The sequence below is a fragment of the Pelophylax lessonae genome (genome assembly GCF_965119305.1).
Source record: "Pelophylax lessonae genome assembly, chromosome: 12".
NCBI classification, from domain to species: domain Eukaryota; kingdom Metazoa; phylum Chordata; class Amphibia; order Anura; family Ranidae; genus Pelophylax; species Pelophylax lessonae.
Genome location: NC_138779.1, coordinates 139,317,784 through 139,340,220, shown reverse-complemented (window position 1 = coordinate 139,340,220; position 22,437 = coordinate 139,317,784).

Below are 22,437 nucleotides of genomic sequence, written 5' to 3'. Positions count from 1 at the left end.
GGGGGCACCACTGCATGGGTAAATTTAACAGAAGCCAGTGTTTGACCTCAATCACGTTATTGCATATTCCAAAATCAAGCCAATCAATTCAACATGAATGGTGGCACAATGCACCACTGTCTACTAGCATGCATGTGGAGCCAGTCCTTGGAAAACTACAGCAATTACCAATTCATTACCTTTGTTGTTATAGTGTCCCTTTGCAGGGATTATCCTTCACTTCCTGTCTCATAGCCAAACAGGAAGTTTGCAAATTAAGGGAATTCCTTGGGGACCCCCAGGTCATCAGAACTAGTGTCCCTATTGGAAGATTTCTATTACTTTTCTGGGGACAACCCGAAATTGAGGACTTTCTTTTACTTTCACTTTCAATGATAATGGTAAACAGGACAAAATAGAGAGGGGATATCTCCCCATCAGGGACACAGACAACAATAAAAACTGACAGGGATTCCTGTCCCTCTCCAAGCAATATAAAATTTTTTTTAAAAAAAATGTGCTTTTAGTTTTACTTCAGGCTCCATTCACACCTGAGCGTATCGCTTTAAGGCTTTTTTTTGGGGGGGGTGTTTTTCAGGCGTTTTTTTTTGCAGGTGTTTGGAGGCAGGCATTGACATCTAACAAAAACGCTTGTAATCTGCCAAAAAGAAGCTCATGTACTTTTTTTGAGCTTCAGGCTTCTTGTTTCAGGCGACAAAACGCTCATATGTGAACAGGGGCCATTGAAATGAATCGGATTTTGCTTATTGGGCATTTTGAGACTTCAGAGATGAGCGTTTTACGAGGTGAAAAGCGCTCAGGTGTGAGCAGGGCCTAAGCACTCAGCTGCAGCCAGATTTGTACCCTGTACTAACCAATGGCCAATGCTTCCCTTGTTTGCATTCAATCACTGATATCAGTGGGATAAACTAGTCCCCACTGTTGGTGTCATAAGGAGTAAAAACAAGACCCATTATTGGTGTCAGTGGGAATATAAATAAGCCCCATCATTGGTGTCAGCAAGTGGGTAATAAACCTTTTCGCTGGTATCCGCCCATATCAGGGGTGTTAGTGGGAGGAAAATGGCCACACATTGGTAGGAGTGGAAAGACCCTATATGGGTGAGGTCAGTGGGGAAAGAATAAGCCTCATCACTGGTGTCAGTGAGGAGAAAAACCTTGTCACTGGTGTTGGCAGGAGTAAAATGAAAGGAAAATAAGCCCCATATTGTTGGTGACAGTGGGGGAAAAAATGAGCCCCGTGATGTCCATGTCAGTGAGAGTAAAATAGGCCTCATACTGTTTGTGTCCCAGGAAGAAAATATGCCCCATAATCCTGGCGTCAGGAATACAAATAACCCCTCACTGATTTCACCTTCAATGGTGTCATTCATAGGACAAATAAGCCCTGTTATTGGTGTCAGTGGCAATAAGAATAAAATTTAAAACCCGCATTGTTGGTGTCAGTGGGAGTAAAATGGGCCCCAAGTCATCAATGTCCTGGTGAGTGAAATAAGTCCCATTGTTGGTGTCATTGTGTAGAAAAAGAAAAAAGCCCCACTGTTGGTGTCAGTGGGAATAAAAATACGCCCCATCATTGGTGTCAGGGTGAGTAAAATAAGTCTCATTGTTGGTGTTACTGGGAATAAAAATAAGCTGCATTGTTGGTGTCAGTGAGGATAAAATAAGCCTAAACCTTAATGTAATTTGGGATAAATATATATATATTAAAAAAAAAAGTTCCATTGTTGGTGTCAGTCAGAGGATAATAAACCTTCTGTTAGTGTCAGCAGCAGCAAAATGAGTCCCGTGTCATTGATGTCAGTAGGAGGAAAATAGGACTCAAATTGGTGTCAGTAGGAGTATAATTGGTGTCCCGGAGAGGTAAAGAAGCCCCATATCGGTGTCAGTGGGAGGAAATAAGCCCCAACATTAAAATCACTGGGAGCAAAATGAGACCCACCATTGGTGTACATAAAAATAAAATAGGCCCCATGTCCTTGGTGTCAGTGACATAAAATAAGTCACATATCATTGAGTGGGTGGAGTAAAATAAATCCCAATGTTGGTGTTAGTGTGAGTAAAAAAGGCTCCATTGTTGATGTCCGTGGGGATAAAATAAACCCCACCATTGGTGTCAGTGGGGGGGGGAATATACCACATCACTGGTGTCAGCATCAGCAAAATAAGCTCCAAATCATCAGTGTAAAGAGAAAAATAAGCCCCGTAATTTTGGTGCCAGTGGAAGGAAATAACCCCCATATCTTTAATTGGGGAAAAATTGCTCCATTGTTGGTGGGAATAAAAAATAAGCCCCATGTAGGTGTCAGTGGGAGGAAATAAGCCCCATTTTTGGTGTTCGCGCCAAAAAATAAGCCCTATATTGGTGTCAGTGAGAAAAAGGATCAGTGGGGTGAAACGTGGCCCACATCGGTGTCAGTGGGTTTAGATGAGCCCCACATCAGTGTTAGTGAGCCTATCAGTGTCAATGGGATGAAATGTTCCCTACATTGGTGTCAGTGGGAGGAAAATAGCCCCATCAATGGTGTTGGTGGGAATAAAAAAAAGTCCCTACATTGGTGTCAGTGTAAAAAAAAAAAAACAATCCCTATCACTGGTGCCATTGGAAGTAAAAATAAGCCATGATGTTGGTTGGTTAGTGTCAGTGAAATAAGCCCCATGTCACTGGTATCAGTGGGAGCAGAAATAAATTTGTGTTTATCACTTGCTTTCCTAATTACCCACTCTTGTTGTGATGCCTCTTTGTTGAAGCCGTGACTATACCTTGACTACAGTGCCAGGCGCTCTGCTTTCCAGCACCCGTCACCCCACTGACACTGTGAACTTTGCATACAATGAGACACTCTGCAGGACATGGACCTTGTAGAACAGAATGAGCAATGGTCTGTCCCGCATGATGCAGAACACTTGGCACGTCATGTAGTAACCCATAGCAACCAATCAATGTTCATATTACTATACCATACCTCCCAACCATCCCAGATTCGCCGGGACTATCCAGGGATTTCAAGTAAATCCTGGTGTCCCGCAAATCTAGGCTAAATTCCACAGCGGAGCCCGACAAGTTTCAGCACTTGACTCCACCTGCCAGTGTGCGCCGTGCTGCAGCTGTCAAGGTTGAGACTGATACGCTCAGTGCTGACCCAGCACAGCCCCCCCCCCCCCGGGGTGTTTTCCGAGACCACCTGCTCACCCACCTTCCCTTTCACTCTACATTCCGTATGAAAGAAAGAGGAGGGAGGCTGGGTCTGCTCCACCTCCTCCCCATGTCCCCCTGTGTCTGCTTACAACCCCCGCTGTGTAGCCAATCCTGTGCCTTTGAAAGGGTTTTATGGGTGGGAATTTTGAAGCAGTGCACCTGATGTCACTGCCTGAGCCTCTGGAGCCGAGCCAACCCTGGGTGAGCGAATACAGTCTGTGATTGGACTCACCCCTCCCTCTCTTCCTTCCTTCCACAAAATATAGCGATCCTTCCTGCTTTCTATTTGCCTTAGTGATCCTTCCTTCCTGCCATCCATGTGCCTTAGTGATCCTTCTTGCCTTCCATGTGCCTTAGTGATCCTTCCTTCCTGCCATCCATGTACCTGAGTGATCCTTCCTGCCATCCATGTGCCTGAGTGATCCTTCTTGCCTTCCATGTGCCTTAGTGATCCTTCCTGCCTTCCATGTGCCTTAGTGATTATTCCTGCCATCCATGTGCCTGAGTGATCCTTCTTGTCTTCCATGTGCCTTAGTGATCCTTCCTGCCTTCCATGTGCCTTAGTGATCCTTCTTGCCTTCCATGTGCCTTAGTGATCCTTCCTGCCTTCCATGTGCCTTAGTGATCCTTCCTGCCTTTCATGTGCCTTAGTGATCCTTCCTGCCTTCCATGTGCCTTAGTGATCCTTCCTGCCTTCCATGTGCCTTGGTGATCCTTCCTGCCTTCCATGTGCCTTGGTGATCCTTCCCGCCTTCCATGTGCCTTAGTGATCCTTCCTGCCTTTCATGTGCCTTAGTGATCCTTCCTGCCTTTCATGTGCCATAGTGATCCCTCCTTCCTTTCTTCCATATAACAGTGATCCTTTCCTCTCTCAAATCTCTTTTTCCTAAAGGTTGGTTCACACTGGAACACAGTACGGGAAATGGGTGTTCCATGCGCATTTCCTACACTACATGCCACTATGCTGTCCTTGTCAAACGCATGCGGGTGCCATTACTTGTTAAAGGCAGCGTCTTTGCAGCCACCAAACCAAATGGTACTGCTGTATCATGCGTTTTTGGTGTGGTACGATTTGAAGAAGTAGTGTTTTGCAGAGCGTTTCTATTCACTTGAATAGGTCACGGTCAGTGGGCAGTAGTGCCCGCCAGTGCATCAGGGGATATAACTCCGGCTGCAGCCACGAAGCAAGGCATTGCACCTGCAGCATATGTACACCCCCCGGCTGCTGCCTCTGCAGCTAAAGTGAGAGCACTTGGTGAGGTGGTAAAACCCTGTGGTTGCACCAAGGTTTTACCACCCCTACAGCCACTAATGTGAGATATGTTGCATAATTCTGACATTATGTTCATTTGTTCAAGCAATGCTGCACTGTATACAGCAACTAGGCTCAGCTTCTGTCTAGGCTACACTGATGAGGCGGCACTGACCTGAAGGCACTGATGGGCTCTGATCAGGAGGCACTGATGAAGCTACATTAATTGGAGGCACTGATTGGCAGCACTGATAGGAGGCACTGGTGGGCACTGATTAGCAGTAATGATGGGCACTAATAGATAGCCTTGACTAGCAGCACTGGTAGGCACTGATTAGCAGCACTGGTGGGCACTGAGGGGACCGATGTCCCTCTAACAAAAGTCAGTTAACGGCTTTCTTTTTTCCAATAACCGGCTTCTGTTTACTTCCGTGATCAGCTGTCAATGGGTGACAGCTGATCATGTGGTAAACGGCCCGCTGCAAATGGCCCTTTACCCCGATCTGTAATCAGCCAGGTCCCAAGGATTCTGCGATCACAGAGCGCACCGCCCGTGCACAGCAGGAGGCGAGGGGGTAGCGTGAGAATGGGAGGGCATCCATGGACGCCCTCCTGGCATTTTAAGCCTGCGCTGTAGCCGGCTTTCGTCTATAGCGTGGGCTCCAAGTGGTTAATCATCCCTCTGGTTCCACCTGCAGACCGCCGGTAGCAGATCTAATGTGGCAGGCTGGCTTGGCTGCGCAAATCGTCATAGGGGTACGTCGGTTCACGGGAGTGGTGCTGGGGGGGGGGCGAGCGCGCACTGCCGATCCACGGAACCTGCTGACAGAGCCGACCGTTCTCTCTGAAATGATCACAGAGCGCCTGTGATCCTTCTACAGTATATAGGATTTCTAAAATCATTTCACAAGTCCCTCCCCCATACAGTTAGAAAACACTCCCCTAGGTTCACAGTTAACCCCTTGATCACCCCTAGTGTCAAAAATGTCAGTTAGGTGTCCGATCTGTCCGCTGCAATGTCGCAGTCCCGCTAAAAATCGCAGATCGCCATCATTACTAGTAAAAAATAAATAAAAATTACATAAATCCTTCCCCTAGTTTGTATAACTTTGGCAAAAACCATTTAAAAAAACGCTTATTGCGATTTTTTTTTTTTATTTTCCAAAAATAAGTAGCAGAATAAAAATTGGCCTAAAAGGATGAAAAATACAAACTGTATGGCTGAATTCGCACCGCACAGACAGCGCATATGATTTTAGGAGCAGTGCGCTCCGAATCGCATGCAATGTTTGTGATTGCAATAGTGAGAACCAGTACTTACTGCACCTTTTTCTTCTGTAAACCATGAGCCCTGGTTCACACTGATGCGATATGGGATTTACTGCGTTTTTCCCACATCGTACTGCATAGCAAATGCACAGCGTCCATGTGATCTGCTGCGGGTGCCAATGTTAGATTAGCAACACCCCAAAACAGATCGCAAAACACAGTGCGATTGCCATAATTGCATCTCATGGGTGTGAACACCGATGCAATGCGATTCAGGTGTGGGGTATAAAAAAGGGTCCTGCACCCTTTTTGGTGCGGATGCAATCCAATTGGAGCCATACAAATTGTATGGTGCGATTCCTGTGCAAATCACATGCGGTGCGATTCCTGTGCAAATCACATGTGGTGGATTCCTGTGCAAATCACATGCTGTGTTTAGCAGGCACCAATGTGAACCCAGACTCAAAGAAAAATGTAGGCATGTTTAATTGGGGTAATGCAATAAAGCAACACTGACACTGGGCAATAAGGGGTTAACATTTAGGATGAGTGTCTGTGTCAGCTGACCTTCAGGTTTCTAGTTCATCATGACTTTTAATTTTTTCTTATTTTACATTTTATTTCCTATTCCCCGCACCTGTACAGGAATAGTGACACATCTGGGCACAGATTTTCAAAAGGAAAATTTGTTTTCAATCCTTTTTGAGAGTTTGTGAGCTTTGTCAGTTTTGTGCTGATACAAATAAAGTTGGGTAAGGAAAAAAATGGCTGATTACCCATAAATACCCTCACCTGAGCACATGTCTGCCATTTCACCTGCACATGGAAGCACATGGCTTGGTAAGCAGAGATTGAATGCAATTATGGCGGCGGTTTAAAGCTACAGTCTAAACTTATTATTTATTTATTTTTTCTCCTTTCTCCACTTTGTTTAAATGTGATAAATATGTTACTCTTATTATATGATGGCTTTTTAGTTTGCTTTCAACTGTTATATTGTGGCTTCCCTATGTCTGTATACAAACAGGCTGATCTATGCAGTGCAATGGCTTGCCTTTATCTGCCTTTTAACTCCAGGGAATCCCTGCTGAAACCAAATCATTGATCAGTGGCAGGCATGCCTCCATCTGTACTGGTGATTAATGTGAGGTATGCGATTGGCTTTTGGCATGTGATGTGGATGGCTTGTTCAGCTCCCCGTGTGATGTGGATGGCTGTGCAGCTCCCCGTGGGGTGGGGATGGCTTGTGCAGCTCCCCCATGCGATGCGGATGGCTTGTGCAGCTCCCCCATGCGATGCGGATGGCTTGTGCAGCTCCCCGTGCGATGCGGATGGCTTTTTCAGCCCCCCCCCCCCCCCCCCATGCGGTGCGGATGGCTTTTTCAGCCCCCCCCCCCCCCCATGCGGTGCGGATGGCTTTTTCAGCCCCCCCCCCCATGCGGATGCGGTGCGGATGGCTGTGTCAGCATGAACCCAGGCTCAAACAAAAGGTTAGGCGTGTTTAATCAGGGTAATTCAATAAAGCAACAATGAAACTAGGCAATGAGGGGTTAATGTTTAGGATATGTGGCTGTGTCAGCTGACCTTCAGGTTTCTAGTTCATCATGACCCATTTTACATTGTATTTCCTATTCCCGCACCTGTACAGGAACAGTGACAAATCTGGGCACTGATTTCAAAAGGAAAATTTTGTTTTTAAACCTTTTTGAGAGTTTGTGAGCTTTGTCAGTCTGGTGCTGATACAAATAAAGTTGGCTAAGGGAAAAAAAATGGCTGATTACCCATAAATCACCTCACCTGTGCACAAATCTGCCCTTTCACCAGCATATGGCTTGGTAAGCAGAGTTTGAATGGAATTATGGAAGCATTTTAAAGCTACAGCCTAACCTTTTTTTTTTTTTTTTTAACCTTGTTTAAATGTGATCAATATGTTGCACTCTTATTATGATTGCTTTTTAGTTTGCCATCAACTGTTATATAGTGGCTTCCGTATGTCTGTATACAAACAGGCAAGCCTTTGCATTGCATAGATCAGCCTTTCTCTGCCTTGTAGCTCCAGGGGAACCAGAATGCCTTCTCTACCGGCTTGCTCTGTATTCCCACAGCTTTTTTAGGTTGGCTGTTCATGGTTTTAGAAATGGGTGGGGGGGGCTACATTCTCTGGAAAAATGCAGAGCTGCAAAATGCTACTTGCCTGGCTCTTGGACTACTGCTGCACTCCAGTGCTTTGAGGTAGGCTTCACTTAGGCCCTGTTCACACCTGAGTTTATTTCAGCTTGAAAACGCTCATCTCTGAAGTCTCAAAACGCCCAACAAGCAAAATCCTATTCATTTCAATGGCCTCTGTTCACATATGAGCTTTTTCTGCTGAAGCAAAGCTCCTGAAGCTCAAAGTACATGGGCTTCTTTTTTGGCTGATTACATATGTTTTTTTTTTTGTCAATGCCTTCCTCCAAACACCTGCAAAAAGCCAGAGAAAATGATACGCTAAGGTGTGAATGGAGCCTAAAGCTGGATACACACTATCCAACTTTTGTGGTTGGATTTCCTTCAGATTTCCCTTTTCTATGTAGTGCAAGGGCCGGCCAGATTGCATACAAATTGAAAGGGTTTAGGTTTGACCTCATATTATATGGTTTTGGGAAATCTAAAGGAAAAAGTCTTCAGAAAATCTTAGTGTGTATGGCCCATAACTATCAAATGTTTTTCACCCTTTTGGAAGATGCGCTTTGCAAGAAATGTAGAATATATTTTTAGTGCTAGTTTGTACCCTAAATTGTAAATGTACGTATGTTTGCACTATGCAGTTTTTCCCTGATATTGTGGTGGGCTGCAGCCATCACACCTCCCCTCCAGACCCCCCTCATCCTCCATTATCTTACCATAGTTGTTGTGCAGGTGTGGCAGTGGTTATTGCTTTTTGTATAGCAAGGCTGTGTATGCTGCTGCTTATTTTGCCTTTGAATGCCTTTAAAACTCTTCGTGTTGTGTCCTTTTTTGAAGTGGTTTGATGTGACGACAATGCTAGTTGCCTGGCTGTCATGCTGGTGTTCTTTAAATCCAGGCAAGTATGCAGATTGTGGCTTTTTATCCAATATATGCATCCTTGACAAGGGGTAACTGACAGCCAGATCTAGGAAACCAGCCTTTTCAGTAGACCAGCAATGCCAGATCCCACATTTCTCATAGGTTTCTGGTATGAGTTTTGATCTAAGCATTAGATTTCAGTGGGAATGATGGCTTTATTTTTATTTTTTTTGTTCCTGCAGTAACCAGGCTCAAAGCAGTGTGGAATCTCTTCTGTGGCCCTGCAGTGACAAATGGAAGGTTCCCATACACGGGTGAGTTGTGAGCTTTTAGCTTTGAAATCCTTTTCCTCTTGGGGGGAGAAGGGTTTGACACAGGCCACTTCCACAAAATGGCAACACTTCAACCATTTCATTGGCTCGCTTCAAGGTTTAAATGGTCAATGATTTGAAATATATTATGAAGCTTTACTGCTTGTTTTAACCCCTAATGAAAATTATTTGCTCTTGTTGTCCCCTTACTGACATGACACCTTTTGTGCCTTTGTTGGAGTCAATAAGGTTTAATTTTCTACTGTCTGTAAGACTGAACTGTCTACTACAATTTTGGTGAGTTTCTAAAGTGCTTACAGATATTTACATTTTCTGTGTTTTTATGGGGTTCTCATGCCTACATTTATTCTTGTAGCCACTGAGGTGCCCATCAAGGCTGAACTATGGAATCTCTTCTGTGGCCCTGCAGCGACAAATGGTAAGTTCCCATACAAACACTTAAGTGAGTTGTGAGCTTTTATCAGAACGCCCGTTTGGGTTTAGTCACAATGTGAACCCAATGTTAAACTTCTAAATTAGTTTAATAAGAGTTATGAACGGTTTTATAACTCGCAGGCTTGGGTTTAGCCGCCCATTGGTGGTTCCCAGGTTTCTGGGGTCTGGGAGTGAAAGCTCAGTTGAGTTTTTTAAATCTCCGGAGGTGACTGAGCTCCAACGGTGTGGATTGACTTCTCCTCTCCTTCATCTCCTCTCCTTCATCTCCTCTCCTTCATCTCCTCTCCTTCATCTCCTCTCCTTCATCTCCTCTCCTTCATCTCCTCTCCTTCATCTCCTCTCCTTCATCTCCTCTCCTTCATCTCCTCTCCTTCATCTCCTCTCCTTCATCTCCTCTCCTTCATCTCCTCTCCTTCATCTCCTCTCCTTCATCTCCTCTCCTTCATCTCCTCTCCTTCATCTCCTCTCCTTCATCTCCTCTCCTTCATCTCCTCTCCTTCATCTCCTCTCCTTCATCTCCTCTCCTTCATCTCCTCTCCTTCATCTCCTCTCCTTCATCTCCTCTCCTTCATCTCCTCTCCTTCATCTCCTCTCCTTCATCTCCTCTCCTTCATCTCCTCTCCTTCATCTCCTCTCCTTCATCTCCTCTCCTTCATCTCCTCTCCTTCATCTCCTCTCCTTCATCTCCTCTCCTTCATCTCCTCTCCTTCATCTCCTCTCCTTCATCTCCTCTCCTTCATCTCCTCTCCTTCATCTCCTCTCCTTCATCTCCTCTCCTTCATCTCCTCTCCTTCATCTCCTCTCCTTCATCTCCTCTCCTTCATCTCCTCTCCTTCATCTCCTCTCCTTCATCTCCTCTCCTTCATCTCCTCTCCTTCATCTCCTCTCCTTCATGACAGTTCTAGGATTTCATTCTCTGATCCCTCTTGGGAATTTTTCTTTCTTTGCCCTTTGCTGCAGCACAGCTTGGAAGTTAGTCCAGGAGCTCAATCATGGCTCATGATGGGGGATGGGGGAATTATCTTTGACTGCACATCCTTCTTCCTGGGAATGCAGAATCTCAATCTTGGGGTGGTTCTTTGTCTGTCTTGGTTCCAGCAGGAGGGCACCATACTAGAGTCAACAAATACTTTGGCCAGACCAACACTGCCACTCTATTCTTGGATCAGACTTTTGGTATTGTTTAAATCCTTTTCCTCTTGGGGGGGGGGGAAGGGTTTGACACATGCCACTTCCACAAAATGGCAACACTTCAACCATCTCATTGGCTAGCTTCAAGGTTTAAATGGTCAATGATTTGAAATATATTATGAAGCTTTACTGCTTAACCCCTAATGAAAATTATTTGCTCTTATGGTCACCTTACTGAAATAACACCTTTGTTGGTTTGTTGGAGTCAATAAGGTTTGATTTTCTACTGTTTGTTTGAAAGACTGAACTGTCTACAATTTTGGGGGGGTTCTAAAGTGCTTACAAAGTGATTTACATTTTCTGTTTTTATGGGGTTCTCATGCCTACATTTTATTCTTGTAGCCGCTGAGGTGCCCATCAAGGCTGAACTATGGCAACACTAAACAGATGAAAAATTTGAGGTATGTATCTAATTTGACTTATTAAGGCTGGAATCTATGGGACCATTTAAGTGGAATGTGTATTAAGATCAAAAACCTTCTGTGTGTAGCAGCCTCCCCAGCACTCCCTAATACTTACCTGAGGTCCTTCTCTGTCCCAACGATGTCCATGAGGCCGTTGGGACTCTCCCTCCGGATTGGATGGGACACAGACGTGATGCCATTAGCTCCCACGACTGCCAATCAGGAGAGAGGGGGCAGGACTTAACGGCAGCCCCATGTCAATGGACCCATTGAGCTGCAGCTTGGCTCAGGTGCGCCCCATAGCAAGCTGCTTGCTGTGGGGGCACCCGACAGGAGGGAGGAGCCAGGAGCAGTCAGGTCAGCAGTGAGCCTTTTCTCATGTCATGTTTTTAACTTTGTATTTTTAACCTTAAACCTCATTTTATCTCTTTAAGTAGACCCATTGCCATTGAAAATGCGATCTTTCCATAACTAGTTGGAAGCCTTGACCACTGCAAGTTGTAGGCTGTGAACACTCCAAGCAAGATGGAATTCCTTCTCTTCTCCTGCAGCATTAGTGGATGGTGGGTACCCACCTAAAACGCATTAAGGATGATAGCCTAGCTTGGTTTGCTAGGTTTCACCAGAGTTACGAGCTTCTATTGTAACTTATGGCTTGGGTTAGCCAGTTTTGTGGACCCACAGGAATTTACTAACCAGTTTTAGTCCATAACCTGCTATAAATCACCAGACTCAGTTATGAACTTTAGATCATAACTCTATCCTATCCTATCATATCCCTTAGTTTGGGGTCTAAGAGAGAATGAATTGTTAAGACAGAAGTCTCTGGGAAGAAATGAGCTCCTGGATTGTGGATTGAGCTTTGCTGTAGCAGCGCGGGGCATTGCACAACTGCTACTTCAGACTCACTTTAATCCACATTTTGTGCTTACCCTGCAGGTTACCGGTTTCTGGGAGTTCTTTCTGCCATATACAGGGATGGATGGAAGAGCAAGGATTTCACTCTGAAACCTCTTGGGGGGGGGGAAGTCTACAGAGAGCAAATCTGCTCTCTGGAAGTAAAGGGTCTGCTGTTCTTAGATGGTCTTGCCTTTCCTTTGTGGGTTATGATTGGGTCACTGGGCTGGTGAATGGGCTTTTCTGTAGCAGAGGACTTGGAGACTGGGTCAATCTCAGTCCTGGCTGAATTGGGGGGCGAGTGCCCAGTCCTTCATGAAGGACGGGGCTAGGGGAGATTCTTTCTTTTTGCCCTCTGCTGCAGAACGGCTTGGGATCCAGTCCAGGGGCTCAATTATGGCTCATGATTGGAATGGTAGGATTATCTTTGCCAGCACATCCTTTCTTCCTGGGAATACAGAGTGTTGATTTGGACTGCTCCTGGTGTTTCTTGGTTAGAGTATGAGGGCACCATACTAGAATCAGCAAATGCTTGGACCAGGCCAACATCAATACTCCTATTCTTGGGTCAGACTTTTTTGGTATTGCGTTAGAATCCTTATGCCCTTAGGGGAAAAGGGTCTAACACATGCCACTCCCACTAGACACAATTGGGTTTAAATCATTGGTTTACCTGTTAAGCTCCACTAAGGTAGCTTAACAGATTGCACATCAATTTTGTTTTGCGGCCCTTTTAGCCCCACTGAACGGTTCCAGAATGTCGATTATTCCCTTGTAGATCACTGAAGCCCAGTCTAGTTGCATTTTTCAAACTGTGCCAGTGATTCCTCTTCGCTGGTCATTTCATGTCCACCCTGGTGCAGTAAAGGATGTGAATGTCTGATTTTTTTTTTTTTTTTTTTTTTTTGCAGGCTTTGTGGTCCCACAAAGGGCCACATCCCTTTTTTTTTTTTTTTGTTTTTTTGCTCAGATCCTAGAGCAGTTTAAAATATTTAAAAATATTACATTTATTTTCTTAGTTGATCAATGGTATAAAATGATGAAATTGTTCACTCCTGTTCAAGAGTCCAGTCAGGAATTCATTTCATGGTTTTTACAATGTCTGGTTTGTCTACTGTTCCAGGTTCACACTGCACTTCAAAGTTGTAAATAAGTCCATGCAAATGGTCCAAAAGTAGCGCAGGAACCTTTTCTAGTTTGTTGCACCAGTTTAGAACAGTTCCATTGAACAGATGTTTTGAAAAGTTGATACCCAGGCTTAAAGGCACTTAAATCATCCTCTGTGTGTTTTTAATGGTGCCTCCATTTTATTCAGATGACTGGATGAGCAGCATGGCTAATTTCTAGCAAGACACTGTTCGTGTTGGAATTTGGTAAGCATCCATATGTAACCTTTTTGTAGTACTAACAATTTCAGGAAATCTATGTATGGGATGTAAGTAAAGTGTTTCATTTGATCTAGCTTAACAAAAGCATTGGGGGATAGGGGGTTCTGTTGGCTTTGAAGTGTGTAGTCCATATGCTCTCCTGTTTAGAACTTTCTAAATGCTCATTACTAGCTTTCTTGAGTTGATGATATATAGACACCCCTATACCTGGAACCAGAATGCATATAGACTATTGTAGCACTGAGCACATTAAATATCCTTTTATAGGGTAATGGAGATTTCCAGGAACTCTGGTACAGTGTTGCTACTCTACTTTATTGTGGCCACTATTGTACAATATTTCCATTAAATTAATTTGGTTAATGTTTTTCTGGATTTTTTGTTATATATTTGTGAGGTGTTATGTGTAACTATACATTAATTTTCTACACAATAGATTTAGCACCACTCAATTTTTATTCATTTTCAGGTTCTCTTTAATGACCCCCTGCATGTCTCCCCTATGCTCCACTGAATGTAAAGCAATGCACATCGCACTGCATTACGTTCTTTTGTGGCCTTGATGGCTGGGGAAATTGTCAATGGGGACCCGGAAGTTGTCACACGTCCCTTCTGAGTTGGCCACCAGAAGGGGGAAGGAAGAGCGCTTGTGCACCCACTATGCTGGTCTTAGGCCTGCATATGGGCAAGCAGAGCCCAGGATACTTGGGGTGGGCGAGTGCTGTTTGTGTGGAGCATTTGGTTGGCAGCCTAAACACCAGGATGCAATTTCATTGGCCATGCTGACCTGGTTCCCTGGGGTTCATCCAGTCCTGCCTTAACCATGAGAAGAGTACAGAGGCTGCCACTGCTGGAAGACTTCTTTTTTGAGAAAGTTTGTTCTGGCCCTCTGCTAATTCTTTGGCCCCAATGCTTTAAGTGTCTGACCTGAAAAATAAGGAATTCAGATGTTCACCAACTGCTTGCTTGTTTTCAGATTAACTTTAAGTTAGCAAGGCAACAAGTCCATTACGTTCTGTGCTGTTCAGTATACCATTGCAAGGTAGAATTGAAGCAAAAAATCTTGGCTCTGCTAAGTATAGAATTACCTAGGGTGTTTTTTTTTTTTTTTTTTTTTTTTTCATTTTAGGACTAGAAGCATAGGAAACAATGGAGGATTCTGGAAATTTCACTTGCTTGGCTGTCATACTGAAGCTCTTAACCAGGACAAGTATGGAGTGACATGGAACACCTAAAGCCAAGCATAACAGCAGGTAAAGAATTTTACGTCAGCAGTGAGCCTCTCATGTCTTAACTTTTGTATTTTTAACCTACATCTCAAATTTTCTCTTAAGTAGACTCATTGCCATTGAAAATGTTGTTTTTTCCATAACTAGTTAGAAGCCTTGACCACTGCAAGCAAGTTTTTATAGGCTGTGAACACTCCCAAGCAAGATGGAATTCCTTCTCCTGCAGAATTAGGGGAAGGTGGGTACCCACCTAAAACGCATGAAGGATGATAGTCTAGCTTGATTTGCTAGGTTTTACCAGGATTATGTAGCTTGGTTTGCTAGGTTTTACCAGGATTATGAGCTTTTATAACTTGTCTTGGGTTAACCACACACTTATGTGGACCCACAAATGATGATGATAGTAGATGGTTTGCTAGGTCTTACCAGAGTTATAAGCTTGTATTATAACTCTTGGCTTGGGTTAGCCACACACTTATGTGGACCCACAAATGATAGTAGAGCTTGGTTTGCTAGGTCTTACAGAGTTATGAGCTTTTATTAGAACGCTTGGCTTGGGTTAGCCACACACTTATGTGGACCCACAGGAATTTGCTAACCAGTTAGTCCATAGCTTGCTATAAATCACCAGACTGAGTTATGAACTTTATATCATAACTCTTATCTTATCCTATCATATCCCTTAGATTTTGGGGTCTAAGAGAAATTCTTGTTCAGACGGAAGTCTCTGGGAAGAAATGGGCTCCTGGATTGTGGATTGAGCTTTGTTGTAGCAGTGTTGCCCCGCCCTGCTGCTTCAGACTCTGTTGGCCTCCTTAATCCACATTTTGTGCTTACCCTGCAGGTTACCGGTTTCTAGGAGTCCTTTCTGCCATATACAGGGATGGATGGAAGAGCAAGGATTGCGCTCTGAAACCTCTTGGGGGGAAGTCTACAGAGAGCAAATCTGCTCTCTGGAAGTAAAGGGTCTGCTGTTCTTGGATGGTCTTGCCTGTCCTTTTGTGGGTTATGATTGGGTCACTGGGCTGGTGAATGGGCTTTTCTGTAGCAGAGGACTTGGAGACTGGGTCAATCTCAGTCCTGGCTGAATTGGGGGGCGAGTGCCCAGTCCTTCATGAAGGACGGGGCTAGGGGAGATTCTTTCTCTTTGCCCTCTGCTGCAGAACGGCTTGGGATCCAGTCCAGGGGCTCAATTATGGCTCATGATTGGAATGGTAGGATTATCTTTGCCAGCACATCCTTTCTTCCTGGGAATACAGAGTGTTGATTTGGACTGCTCCTGGTGTTTCTTGGTTAGAGTATGAGGGCACCATACTAGAATCAGCAAATGCTTGGACCAGGCCAACATCAATACTCCTATTCTTGGGTCAGACTTTTTTGGTATTGCGTTAGAATCCTTATGCCCTTAGGGGAAAAGGGTCTAACACATGCCACTCCCACTAGACACAATTGGGTTTAAATCATTGGTTTACCTGTTAAGCTCCACTAAGGTAGCTTAACAGATTGCACATCAATTTTGTTTTGCGGCCCTTTTAGCCCCACTGAACGTTTCCAGAATATGTAGATCACTGAAGCCCATTCTAATTGCGTGTGTATACTGTGCCAGTGATTCCTCTTCGCTGGTCATTTTGTGTCCACCCTGGTGCAGTAAAGGATTTTTTTTTTGTTGGTTGCAGTCTTTGTGGTCCCACAAAGAGCCGCATCAATCATTTTTTTGCTCAGACCCCAAAGCAGTGTCAAATATTAAAACTAAAATATTACTTTTTAAATGTTGATCGATCGTAAAAAATTTTCACTCCTCGTACTTCAAGAGCCCAGTCAGGAATGCATTTCATGGTTTTTACAATGTTTGGTTTGTCTACTGGCCCAGGTTCACACTGCACCCAACTTCAAAGTTCTATCATAAGTCCATGCAAGTGGTTCCAAAGTCGGACCAAAAGTTGTTGTGACACAAGTTGCACTGATTAGAACAGTTCTATTGCACAGAATAGGGAGAATGGTGAACAGATGTTTAAAAAGTTGTTACTTGGTCTAAAGGCACTGTCATCCTCTGTGTTTTTAATGGTGCCTCCATTTCATTCAGGTGGCTGGATGAGCAGCATGGCTAATTTCTAGCAATTCACTGTTGGTGGTGGAATTTGGTAAGCATCCATATGTAACCTTTTTGTAGCACAAATATTTCAAGGAAATCTATGTATGGGGTGCAATGGGATGTAAGTGGAAAGGTTTTTCATTTGATCTAGCTTAAAAGCATTTGGGGAGGGGTGTTCTGTTGGCTTCATGTGTTTTGTCCATATACTTCCTGTTTTTTAATTTTTCTAAATGCTACTCCACCCCTATGGCTGGAAGCGGAGTGCATATAGACTATTTTAGCACTGAGCCAATATTGACACCGATATAATTAACCCTTTACACTTTCACTATCCTTTATAGGGTAATGGAGATTTCCTGGAACTCTGTGTATATTCAGACCCCATAAAGAAAACCTCACAAAGAGCATGCAGGGATTTTTAAGAAGGTAAAGTACTTTCAAAATGTATTTTAATAAACTTTCTAAGGTATGCTATGGTAATTGCAACATTTAAGGAATATAAAAAGTGGGTGTAATGTGAATATGGCTGTAAATACACTTTAAAGGCCATGCTCTGAAATGTCTTGTCTCTAACCCCATCTTTACTTTTTTTTAGCTGCTGCCTCTATTCTACTCACCTATACTGGCAGTATTCGTATGCAAGCCAAGTCGAACTCAGGAGGCAAAGTGATGACGTTGACATCCTTGGAATGACCGAACATTGTAAAAAATTGTACAGAATTTTGAAGAATAAATGTTGACATGATTATTAAACATAAGCAGTGTCTTTCCATCTTTTACCATGTGTTTTAACTAGATGGTGGATGGTGGATGGTGGTGGGCAGTGTGCTTGCACTTAGATTAAAAGGTAATTCAGATGGGGTTTTTTTTATTTTTAACCATTTTATGTATTAAGCTAAAAAGCCTTCTGTGTGCAGCAGTCTCCCTAATGCTTACCTGAGCCCACTCTCTATCCAAGTGCCTCAGCTGTCTGAGACTCTCCCCTGATTGGCTGAGATGCAGCAGCATTGCCATTGGCTCCCACTGTTAACTCGGTCAATTGGGAGAGGGGGTGTGGCCGAATGGCAGCTTCATGTGCATGGACACAGGGAGCTGCGGCTTGGGTGTCCCCATAGCAAGCTGCTTGCTGTGGGGGCGATATACGAATGGGGGGCCAAAAGCTATATCCAGGGACCAAAGAGGAGGATCTGGGCTGCCCTGTGCAAAACCACTGCACAGAGCAGAGGAAGTATATTTTGTTTTGTGTGAAAATAACATGACAACTTCTGAAAATGTACAACTTTACCATAAAAAGAGAAAATGTGACTTGACTGGTACAGAATAAGTGTATGCACATAATAGTAATAGTATTCCAGCTTGTTTTTTTAAAATTTTTAAATGCATTGCATGATCTTAAATTTAGAATTACTACCCTGCAGCATACCATGCATAACATTGGCTTAGTATTTGACCACTAAAGTATACAATTAGGCCTTGTGATGGTGGGTCCCCTTAAAGTTATTATTTTCTCAACTAGCAGTTGAAGAAAATGCAGGCCGGTAGGTAAGTGATGCAAACTAAAATCATAGAATCAATTTAAAACAAGATTACATATAACCTTCAAACTCCTGAATGTTCATTGGTTACCTCCCACCTGGCCAATGCACACGTGCCTGGGCTGGTCGGGCATCATGCTAAAAGGACATACCAGTGCATCCTTGGTGTCAATGTGTAGTGAGATCAGTTCTGCGGACATGGATTACAGATCCCTGGTGTACTGGGCCACTGTGATTGGCTTTGAAATGTGATTGCTGTCTGCTCTGATATCAGTGTATATTGGTGCCACCAACTGTCTGATCACACTCACAGCAGTACAAGACCAGTGCTGCCAGTCAGTATCCCTAATCTCTGCCACATCAGTCAGTGTCTTCATTGCTGCCATACTAGTCCCCAATGTCTTCAGACCAGTGTATACCAGCAACCGTGTAGTGTTGTCTTTGCCTGTTTGTCAGCCACACTTCTGCCTGGACTGATCTATCTGCACATCCTGCTGACTACATTATTGTGAGATGCCAATCCTAGCCATCCCCTGCATGCCTGGAACCACAGGAGCTTTTTCCTTCAGCCTCCTGTACTTCTGGCCAGTGAACACTGCATTCTTGGGGGCAGCCATGTACCAGTAGGCTAAGCTTGCTAGACTTGTAGGAACTGTGACATTACACTACACTAAATTCCCTGACGATTACAGTACATTTGGTTGATTTGTAATACACAAGATGCAATATCTGGTCCATTAACTATCCATAATGACTATCACACGTGGTATCCCCATACTCGGAGTAGCAGAATCTGTTTTAGGTTGTAATTCTAAGCAGGGCCACTGATATGCAGTACATCCAGCCCTCCTGTACTGGGCCCAGGCACCATCTGTTCAAAAGGGAAGGGGGGGGGGGGTGTCAGGCACCTGATGAGCAGGAGGGCAGGCTGTACGGTCTTATTGCAGCCCCGTTCCTTCTCCGCCACCCCCTGCAGCGCTACCAGCTTCTCTTCCTCTGGTTGCACTGCAGGAGGGATTGGTCCAAGCACATGTGCCCATTTCCCCTGCAGCGCTGCCGGCTTCTCTCCTCTCCTGCGGGCGCAAAGGGATATGTTCCAGGATAGATATTGGGAGGGGTTGGGAAATATCATTTCCTGGCCCTTTCCATTTGAGTTAAGTGATCGGTACTAATCACTCCTGTGTCCACTAATCTCTCCAAGAATGGTAAACAGTGTTTACTATACTTCAGTTTGTGACTGAGCAGGAAGCCTCAAAGAGTTTTCCATTCATTGATCTGTGCTGGTGAGGCTGCAAAGAGACTGATAAATGTCCTTAATAAATTTCAGCCAGGAATGGGGGGGCCCTGTCAGGTAGGCTATGTAGCAATATATCCAGGCATTGGTCTGATGTGGGTCTGCCATGGTCACCGGTAACACCAAAAGCATATTTAAGTTGATTGCCCAAGTGTGAGATCTAAGTCAAAGAACAGTCCGGCATCGTTGGTTTGTTTTATATGGGGATGGGAGAAGGGAGTGAGTGGGATACTCCTCTGGCTCAACTAGGTACAAATTGGGACACTTGAGGAAAAAATGCCTTTCAGCGCTGACTTGATGCCGACCCAACCCTTGCTGGCGCTTTAATCACTGACTTGTGGCACTGTACTTAAGCCTGACTTCTGACACTCTGGTTAGCTCAAAAGTCCTGAACGCTTCTCCCTCCAGCCCTTCACTGACTGAGGTAGCCTTTGTAAACAGATCCTGCTGCAACGCTGTACACTGCATGCTGTACACTAAACACTTCAGGGCCCAACTGCTGGCACCCCCTTTACTCTTTCAGTGTCAACTCTAGCACCCCCTTTACTCTTCAGGGTCAACACTGGCACCACTTTTTCTTTTGCTCCTGCACGCACTAGCTAGCTCCTGGCTCCCTCTGACCTTCGGAGTGGTCCCCTCTCACTAGGCAGACCCCAGGGGCAGTTTGCAGTACTCACGACTGGGAATGCTTTCCTGAAACCCAGCTCTACTGGTCCCCAGCACACCGGATCCTCTCTGCAGCTCAGCCCTCTGTCCCCTCAGGCCAGCAGCCTGGGACACCCGATTAGCCTTGACAGGAGGAGAGACAGCCGTACTCTCCCTCCTGGGACTTTGCTTCCTGCCAAATATGCTGCTTCATGTGCTCTCAAAATTATACCCACTCCCAGAATGCTCTGCGGCAGAATCTGCCTTTCTGGGGTAGATGCAAGCCTGGTTGTGCCATTGGCCTGGTTTCCTCCACTGCCCAATGAGAGCCCTCATTGAGCACAGTGAGAGACTCCCCAGTCTAAACAGCCACACCTGTGAACCATGACAGCCCAGCTGAAAATCATGGCCTAAGACTATTATCTCAGCGAATCAACCCCTATTTTTTTTTTTTGGTTGCAATCTGTGTCGTTTCTGTCCCGGTGTTAGAAAAAAATGTAAAATCTGAAAGACAAAGACATAATGGGCTAGTATGCATCGCATGAAATACTTACCATAGAATGAAGCCCCCGCAGTGCCACCCACTTACCGGTAACAGGGCAGACATGTATGGTCGTCCTTCCAGGTTTGCATCCTTCAGCCATCTGATTGGCCGGAGGCACGATGACCTCACATCATACGTGTGGAGCTGATGACGGCACAGGGCTCTGAAGACATGACAGGGGTGGCTGTTCCTTCAGAGCGCGTGCACCAATGAAGTCATTGGCTGCATGCAATGTAAATATCTCCTAAACGGTGCAAGTTTAGGAGATATTTACAGTACCTGTAGCAGACATCCCAACCTGAAAAAACTCATTTCAGGGAGTTGGTGCTCCATGCCAGCTTCCCCCAGAATTCATCAACTGGCAAACTTTTGTAGTTTGGCACCAGTCCTTCAAGGTTAGTTGAGACATAATCCATGACTTCCAAGTGGAGCTGCTCTGTCATCTGCCTTGATCACATTTGGAATTCTCTCTGCCAAAATCAAAATCTGCTCTGGATTCACCTCCATCTTGGTTCTCCATATTGACCACAGACAGTTTCTTTAAAATTTGATCTTTCATTGGGAACTTCTCCAAGATTCCGTTAAAGCTCTTGGCATAGAATTCTGACCTCCTTTAAAAAAAAAAAAAAAACTGATTTGTCTTGTAATGGGGCAGCTCTTGTCCTTCCTCACTTAACTGCCTCCTTGCCAGGTACCCAATAAATAGATTCATCTGGGAGGTGAATTTCACTGTTGATTTCCTCAATGTTTTTGTTCTCTCATTACCTTTTGGCTTTATAAATCTGCTTGCAATTGCATGAAGGAGCTTGTGTACACTCTGATGCAACATGAAGAGGACAGGTGCCTTGTTTTGAAAAATCAAATTTATATTTGTCAAAGCATTGTGTGACGTTATGGAGAAAGCATGCATATAGTTTATTTTGGGGATCTTTTCAGCCTTTTCTGAATATGAGCTGACTTCTGATTCTCACTGTTTGACTGAAAATATGAAAGAAAAGCTGGCCACTGGTAGATCAGATGGTCCAAACCTTTTCCTAAAGAAAGCCAGCGTTTAGGACAATGCTTTTGGACTCTCTGCTGGGCAACACTGCAAAACTCTTAAATCTTTTAGGTCTTCTCTTTGGAACTTTTCTCAGAGTAGTAGTATGTCAATGAGCAGTTCCTCAGGTGATGCTGAGAGCTCCTTACCGGCAGTTTTGGTGCAAATGTTGATTAGGTGACTTGGACAGCCAACACTGCAAATATGAGGGGCTGTGCTTTCACTCTGTCAATAGAGAATTGAGTACTGTCTGTGATACTTTTTTTTTTTTTTTTTTTTTATTTGCACTAACATACAATTTTTTCAGGACAAGCTTTCAGGGTATGTCCCCTTCAAGGTCCAAGCAGTACTGTTTCACAAAATTGTTTAGCAGAATGGTAAAAAAAACACAATCTAAGCTAAAGGGATAAAAATGAGAAACAAATTTAACTGGCAATGGTAATAAAACTAGCATAGTTAGTGAGATAGAGGGAGAGCTGAAGACACTCTTGTCAATAGTTATTTTTTCCAATCACATTGCAGTTGTCACTGCTAAATGCTACACAATTAGACCATTCAAGGCCTTTGTCATGCATGGATGATGCAATGCAGTTAATGTTTTCAGCTTTGGCATCATTGCACACTGGCATGTCTAAAAATCCACCTGTCCCCTTATCCAATGTTTCT